Below are 7,669 nucleotides of genomic sequence, written 5' to 3'. Positions count from 1 at the left end.
ACGTTGTACACGGAGTTGAGAGAAGGGCTTGGAGAATTTCCCCGGCGTTGAGTTAATATGTGTGCACATGTGTCATGTTCTCATTGGGTGTTGGAATTAGTCGTTTACCTCAACGACTAGTAAAAAAAATTCAAAAATTTTCAAACAATCTATCTCTTATACTAAAACAAAATAGTGTTGACCAATTGACCAATGATGTGGCATAGGTCTTTAGCCAGATAATTGTGTGTTTGAGCGGCAAAATGGATTTCATCTATTCTCCTTCACTTTTGTGAGCGGCAAAATGTTTTCATCCATTCTCCTTCATTCATTTGTGAAACAGCTGTGTTCTTCATATGGAAACTCCAATTAATCATCAATCACTTCAAAATCTTCTACAAAATTATGAATACGTTTCCATTTCTTTTCCCTTTATTACCTTCACACGCTCTCTCTCTCTCCGATTAAACTCCTTTCAGTGTCTTCCATACCTATGAAAACCCTAATTGACAGTCGTATTTAATCAAAATTGTAGTTTCTCATACCTATCAAAACCCTAATTGAAACATCAATCATGATAGAGGCAGCGAAACCAGGCGGTGGTTGTGTCTAGCGGCGGCAGTGGGTCTAATGTTGATGGTGGAGAAGTCACGACAGCAGTGGTTTTGTGGTACTTGAATCTTCGTCTCAATCATTCCCTACGCCATCTAATGTTTTACAGGTTCGATTCGTTTTTTTTGAATTGGGTTTGAATTCGAATTGGATAATGAGTTTTACTGATTTTGATTTGTGGGTTCTGTATATCTTAATAATTAGGGTTATTTATTGGATGATTTTGATATGTATAACAGAGATGTTGAAATAAGATGCAAATAGTGGAAAAGTGTCGTCTGATGTACCTGCTGCACTCAAAGAATTGAATGAATATGTTGATGATTTTACCTTAGCAGATTCCTCAGGTTATTTTCGATTTGTATGGTATGCTTTTTATGTGTTAAGAAGATGATTATGTCTTTAAATTAAAAGATAAAGGAGTGATACAATTGAATTAGTTTGATCTAGAATTTGAGAAGAGGTTTGTAAGAATTTATTAGGAATGAGATACATCATTTGCTTTTGAATATGTCTTGGTTTATATGAAATTTGGTTTTATATAACAGTGAGTTTGATTGACAAAGGTAATAAACCAGAAGTAGATGTGTTTTTATTGAAGGTATTATGAATTTTAGTAGATTATTTCGTGATTAATTTTGTATAGGCATTTGATAGGGTTCTTCATATTTTTGTCTGTGTTTTTTCTTCATATTCGTGACAAAGGTAATAAACCAGAAGTAGATGTGTTTTTTCTTCATATTCGTGACAAAGGTAATATCTCAGATTTGAATTTCGAAATATCAAACTTATGATGCATCTTTTAACGGTTTTAGGGTTTTTTCATTCAACTTTATACATCAGTTTTCTTAGTCAATCAAGGTGTGTCTTTTTGTTGTTTGTGGATTGAATGCATTTATGTGAAGGGAGTTTAAGCCTTAACTTAATTTCTATTCTATTGTTGTATTTTTTTGTTTGTGAAGTCAGGATTCAGAGAGGATATGAAGAAGAAGCAGGCACGTTTCAAGTAACGCACGCAAAAGTTGAGAAGGAGATGGCTTCGGTTCAAGGTCTTTGTTATACTTTGGTTATTTTTTTCGTTTATTACAATTCAATCAGAAATTTTGCTGAACTATGAGTCTTTTACTCTTTATTGAATGATGTATGTTATTGGCTTCTACCTTCTTGCTAGCTGCTTGAATAATAAAATTTATCGTCATTCAAAAAAAAAAAAATAGCAATCCTCCTCTGGCTATAGTTTTGTTTCTTTCTCTTTTTCAATTGAAGCAAGGAATCAATAGTAAGCATTTATTTTTAAATTTTTAAGAACTCTTCAATATTATACTTCAATCTTTAGCTTTTTAGAGGTTACTGATATAATGAATTTTACAACCAGTTTTTCACAGATAAGCACAAGAAAGCTTTGTTTGAAGCTCTAGAGAAGGTCAAAGCTGGTAATTAAACTACACAACATCTCTTTTAAATTTTAATTAATTCCCATTTTTTTCTTCAAAAAACAGTTCTTATATCCAACCATTGGTTGTTTGTCATTTGTAGAGTTGATGATTCTGGGGTTCATCTCACTGATATTGACTTTTACTCAGTATTACATTGCGGAAATATGCATCCCAGTTGACGTTGCCGATACAATGTTGCCATGTGCTATAAAAGATAAAGCGGAGAAAAAAGAAAAAGGAGCCCGTCAATTGCTTCTATGGTACGAGCATGGTAGATCATTAGCTGGTGACTCGAAGTCTACCTGCAAGGAGGTGAATAATTAGTTAGTCATTCCATCTTAAGCAATGTGTATGAAGGGTGGCAATCGTGTCAGATTGGCGGGTTGAATTGAATATGACCCATATATTTATGCGTCTCAAATATATCAACGCTAACCCGACAATACACTATTACACTAAGAATCATGCAAACCGAACATGACCCGTCTACTCATTTATTTATATGGGTCAAACAGGCTAACCTGTTTTACATGGGTTAGTTGTTGTAAGTCGGTCCCAATCGGTTAATCGGGTCATACTTGGGCTGTAATAAATGGGTTAAATGGATCGTAATGGTGTTGGTGGGTTGACCTTATTATAAAGTATTTTTTTTTATTTTATATTCTAATTTTAAACTGCTTGACCTCTTTATTTAAATAGGTTGACATCGTATAAACAGGTTAGTGGTTGTAGATTAGTTGTAAACTGTTAAGCGGATCATACACGGGTTATACACTGTTAATAAAATAATCGGGTCCCAAAATATGATTATATTCTTAGCCTGTTTCGGGTCATGTTACTTACGTTATATTGATATTATAGCTCCGTTTTTTACAGGGGAAAGTGCCGATTATAACTGTGAAGGGGCTGCATCAATTGCACATACTCATAGTCTTTCTAGCGGTCTTACACATTGCATACAGTGCTATTACAATGGCTTTTGGGAGGTTAAAGGTATACTGCATTTACTACCATTTTGTGACTTCTTTTATCCTTTATGCAATGAGTGGACTTTTAGTTGTTTTTTGTGTTTTGTCAAGTTTCATGTTTGCAGTCACTTACTAGCATTAAATATGCAATCAACTGTCTGAGTTTTGTTTAACGGTCTGGGTGTAGGCTAAAAGAAGTCTTATTTAGTACCCTTTTTCTTTTGTAGACCCGCGGCTGGAAGATGTGGGAGGAGGAGACATCCTCGCACGACTATGAATTTTCCAATGGTAATTTTGGTGGTGTACAAAATAATCAATTCGTATTTTAATTAGAGAAATACCATTATCGCCTATTTTACTCATCGACTCTAAACAATTCATTGAATATACAGATCCTTCACGATTCAGGCTTACTCATGAAACGTCTTTTGTCAGAGCACACACCCGATTTTGGACTCAAAACCCGATATTCTTTTACATTGTAAGTTGTCAAGGACTTTATTTTTAAATAGTAAGCATTTATTTTTAAATTTTAAGAACTCTTCAATATTATACTTCAATCTTTAGCTTTTTAGAGGTTACTGATATAATGAATTTTACAACCAGTTTTTCACAGATAAGCACAAGAAAGCTTTGTTTGAAGCTCTAGAAAAGGTCAAAGCTGGTAATTAAACTACACAACATCTCTTTTAAACTTTAATTAATTCCCATTTTTTCTTCAAAAAGCAGTTCTTATATCCAACCGTTGGTTGTTTGTCATTTGTAGAGTTGATGATTCTGGGGTTCATCTCACTGATATTGGCTTTTACTCAATATTACATTGCGGAAAGATATGCATCCCAGTTGATGTTGCTGTTGCTGATACAATGTTGCCATGTGCTATAAAAGATAAAGCGGAGAAAAAAGAAAAAGGAGCCCGTCGATTGCTTCTATGGTACGAGCATGGTAGATCATTGGCTGGTGACTCAAAGTCTACCTGCAAGGAGGTGAATAATTAGTTAGTCATTCCATCTTAAGCAATGTGTATGAAGGGTGGCAATCGTGTCGGATTGGCGGGTTGAATTGAATATGACCCATATATTTATGCGTCTCAAAGATATCAATGCTAACCCAGACAGTACACTATTACACTAAGAATCATGCAAACCGAACATGACCTGTCTACTCATTTTTTATATGGGTCAAACGGGCTGACCTGTTTTACATGGGTTGGTGGTTGTAAGTCGGTCCCAATCGGTTAATCGGGTCATACTTGGGCTGTAATAAATGGGTTAAATGGATCGTAATGGTGTTGGTGGCTTGACCTTATAAAGTATATTTTTTTATTTTATATTCTAATTTTAAACTGGTTGACCTGTTTATTTAAATAGGTTGACATGTTATAAACAGGTTAGTGCTTGTAGATTAGTTGTAAACTGTTAAGCGGGTCATACACGGGTTAAACACTGTTAATAAAATAATCGGGTCCCAAAATATGATTATATTCTTAACCTGTTTCGGGTCATGTTACTTACGATTATATTGATATTATAGCTCCGTTTTTTATAGGGGAAAGTGCCGATTATAACTGTGAAGTGGCTGCATCAATTGCACATACTCATATTCTTTCTGGCGGTCTTACACGTTGCATACAGTGCTATTAGCGTGAGTCAAAATAGTTGGGTCGAGTAAGTCTGCAAATATCTTTATCTTTTCATTTGAAATATTATTAGCGTGTTATTTGACTTAAAAACTATATTATAAAAATATAACCGAACCCGAACCGATTCGGTCATTGGGTTCGAACAACCAACCCTCTGGAAGTAGCAAGTTCAGTTGTCCCTTCAAATGAGCCACCACCTTTGCTTTCGAAATGAACATGTCATTGTCAATGTAGGTTTTTTAGTTGAGCACCAATCCTCTAAATGTTGCAAACCCACTTGATCCGACCCGTTTAGACAATTCTTCTCTTTACTATACCGTTTCTTTCTTTCTGAGGTTGAATTACACGTTATGCTGGTAGCTAAACACGGGAAAAGTTGTAAGTTGGTTTTGTTTTTCACTTAATAAAATGGTGTTATGTTGTTTGGAAGGCTATTCATGCATGGTTAAGCTATTTGCCAATCAAAGGAGATCTTTTTGAGGCTAAAGGTGTTCACGAGATACTTTGTTCATTGGTGGAAAGGCAAGTATGGGCAATGCTTTTTTTGGTTCTCCTTTACCTCTTTTTGCATTGCTTCTAACAAACTCTGCTATCTATATCACAAGTTAGACATGGAACTTTAGGGTCCCAACAACCGATATATGCCAAAAATTGTTTCTATATTTGTTGAGGTTAGTTATCCTTCATTAAGATAGTTTTTTGGTTAGTTATATTTTACTCTGGAATGGGTCGCATCAATCTTTGGGGTACCAACTGAATAAATAAGAAAGTTTTGGTCTTTCTTATCACACTATGATTTAGTAGTCTAAAAAACTTCATTAGTAACACCAAGTGTACTTTTCAGGCTCATGGGTTCAAGACAGTATTAATGATCGGTAGTTGTTTTGTACCAATTCGACTGAATGAATTCAAATGTATTAAAGAATATACTCCAAATGAAAACGAATGGACTTCACCAAATTGATGTCGGGTGTCCATGAAAAATACCGATACTAAACCGAACCGTACCTATTGAATTTTGCCACCTATTTTTTGTATTTTTCGGGATCGGTGCTTCCGATTCGGCAAGAAACGGTATTTTATCCAATTTTTTACCTTTGAATACCGTACTTCGATGCCGGTACTGGTAATTAAAGCCAAAAACTAGCAGATTTTTCAGAAAAAAAAAAACCCAAAAAATAGCATACTTTTTCAGCAAAAAAAACGTTAAACAAGTGCAGGTTTTTGTAGCACCCGGTTCGGCCAAGAAAACCACAATTTTACCGGCAAAAATACCTCACAAAACGCAGGTTTTTTCTGCGAAAAACCACAAAAAACGCAGTTTGTTTCAACGAAAAGGCAACCAGCAGCGTTGCTGCCGGTTTTTTCGACGAACGTTTTCGACAGACGAAAATGCGTCGCTGCAGGTTTTTTGGACTGACGAAACATTGTTTTTTCAGCGATCTGCAGCCTCCGGTTTTTTTCGATGAACGATGCAGTGTGCAGGTATTTCTGACGAACAACGCAGTCTGTAGCTTTTTGTGCGAAAAACCACAAAAGAACGCAGGTTTCTTTAGCGAAAAATGCAACCAACAGTAGCGTCGCTGCAGATTTTTTCAACGAACGTTTTTGATGGACGATATAGCGTGCAGGTTTTTTCAGCGATCTGTAGGTTTTTTGTTTGGTTTCGGTGAAAACAGCAACAACACATGACAACACAGTTATGCAGGTTCTGGCCCCTTTTTTGACCGATTTTTGGGATCATTAAAAAAACTGGTTCTGAATAACGAGTTTTAAAACCAAACCGATTCAGCTGGGAACAGTTTGGGTTTTAGTCAAAGCAACTTAACTAACATTCATACCTTTGATTATGCAGAGTGTTAGTTGTTACAACTTTTATCATCCTTGGATTTAGCAATCACCAATCACCCGGTATATCTCAGTTCTTTTTTTTAATTTTTGTTAAATTTTAACTGGGTTGATTTGCAACGCAATGAGATTGAAACAATGACACTGAATGCATAATACAGAAAACACACTGGAGTATGAATTTTGTCCCCGTTTACTTATGAATGGTCCAGATTTGGGTCATTTAATTTCAAATGGGTCAAATAAAGAATAGCTGCAAATGAAATGCGCTAAAAGTGTTATAAAAAGCATGTACCTCTTAAAAATTAATTTAAAAAATATAATACTGGAGTTCTATTATTTTTTTTATAAGCGTGAGAAACTGCCACTAGAAATTTCACGTACCCACAAATACCCTGCTAATCAATTGGTGTTCCATTTATTTCTAGACTATCAGGGAACCCAATCTGCAATATAGTTTTGATGTTCCAATTGGGTTAGTTTGACCTCAGAAGTCAAAGTAAGAAGCAGTATTGAAGTTTAAATGGGTTAATTTCAGCATATATATGGGGAAGTATGCCAATTTGGTTATTTGTTGTTGGAAAATGTGGAGAGATTTCAAGGATGCCTATTCCTTAAGATTTTGAATCTGGTGCTCTTAAAGGGTATTTTTTATATTTAGAAGTTAAATCTGTGTATTTTGATATTTGTTTTAATAAATTAATTTGTTTAATGATTTGTTTTTTCATGGTTGCTTTCATAGATTTTACTGAGTTGTTGATCTTTGTGAGGCAAAAAGGTGAAAGGTGGTGATGGAGGGTCTTGACGTGGTAGGGGTGGTGGGAAAAGTATGCATCATTTATAAGTTTGGTCAACATTTATAAATAATATAATTTATTGTGAGACCATCCGTGTAATACACGGGTACTTAGACTAGTTTACTCTATATAAACACACAATTTTTACTCCATTTTCCCATTCAATCTAAAACTTTCCTCTCACATGCCACAACACTCTCGCACATAACATTGCACAATGCCGGTTATTCCATGGATCTTGTAGGATCGTTTGCACGACCAAACGAGTCGTTCAGAAGAGTTTTTGATCAAAACGAGAGGCGGAAACAAACGTTTTGATGTTGAATCAGCTTGATATACACTTTAATTGTCTTCTATATTGATATAACAACGTTTTACAGACTGGAG

At 35.1% G+C, this 7,669-nt stretch overlaps 1 non-coding gene across 12 annotated transcripts; it reads left to right on the top strand.

The window, feature by feature from the left end:
• Window positions 1-229: 229 nt before the first annotated feature.
• On the top strand, window positions 230-7,432 carry LOC110912409. 12 transcript variants are annotated; one of them, XR_004866645.1, is made up of 14 exons: window positions 243-700; window positions 831-938; window positions 1,554-1,640; window positions 1,967-2,024; window positions 2,128-2,339; window positions 2,904-3,020; window positions 3,223-3,283; window positions 3,388-3,476; window positions 3,602-3,659; window positions 3,762-3,981; window positions 4,544-6,345; window positions 6,493-6,548; window positions 6,914-7,129; window positions 7,228-7,432. It is a non-coding gene; the product is annotated as an uncharacterized LOC110912409 (transcript). The 12 variants fall into 12 exon arrangements; XR_004866647.1 differs by lacking the exon at window positions 7,228-7,432 and having other exon boundaries at window positions 244-700; window positions 4,544-4,662; window positions 5,068-6,345; window positions 6,914-7,200; XR_004866649.1 differs by lacking the exon at window positions 7,228-7,432 and having other exon boundaries at window positions 246-700; window positions 4,544-5,308; window positions 6,077-6,345; window positions 6,914-7,200.
• The last annotated feature ends 237 nt before the right edge of the window (window positions 7,433-7,669 follow it).

This window comes from Helianthus annuus, chromosome 1 (genome assembly GCF_002127325.2).
Source record: "Helianthus annuus cultivar XRQ/B chromosome 1, HanXRQr2.0-SUNRISE, whole genome shotgun sequence".
NCBI lineage: Eukaryota > Viridiplantae > Streptophyta > Magnoliopsida > Asterales > Asteraceae > Helianthus > Helianthus annuus.
This window is presented reverse-complemented; position numbering and strand designations above follow the sequence as displayed.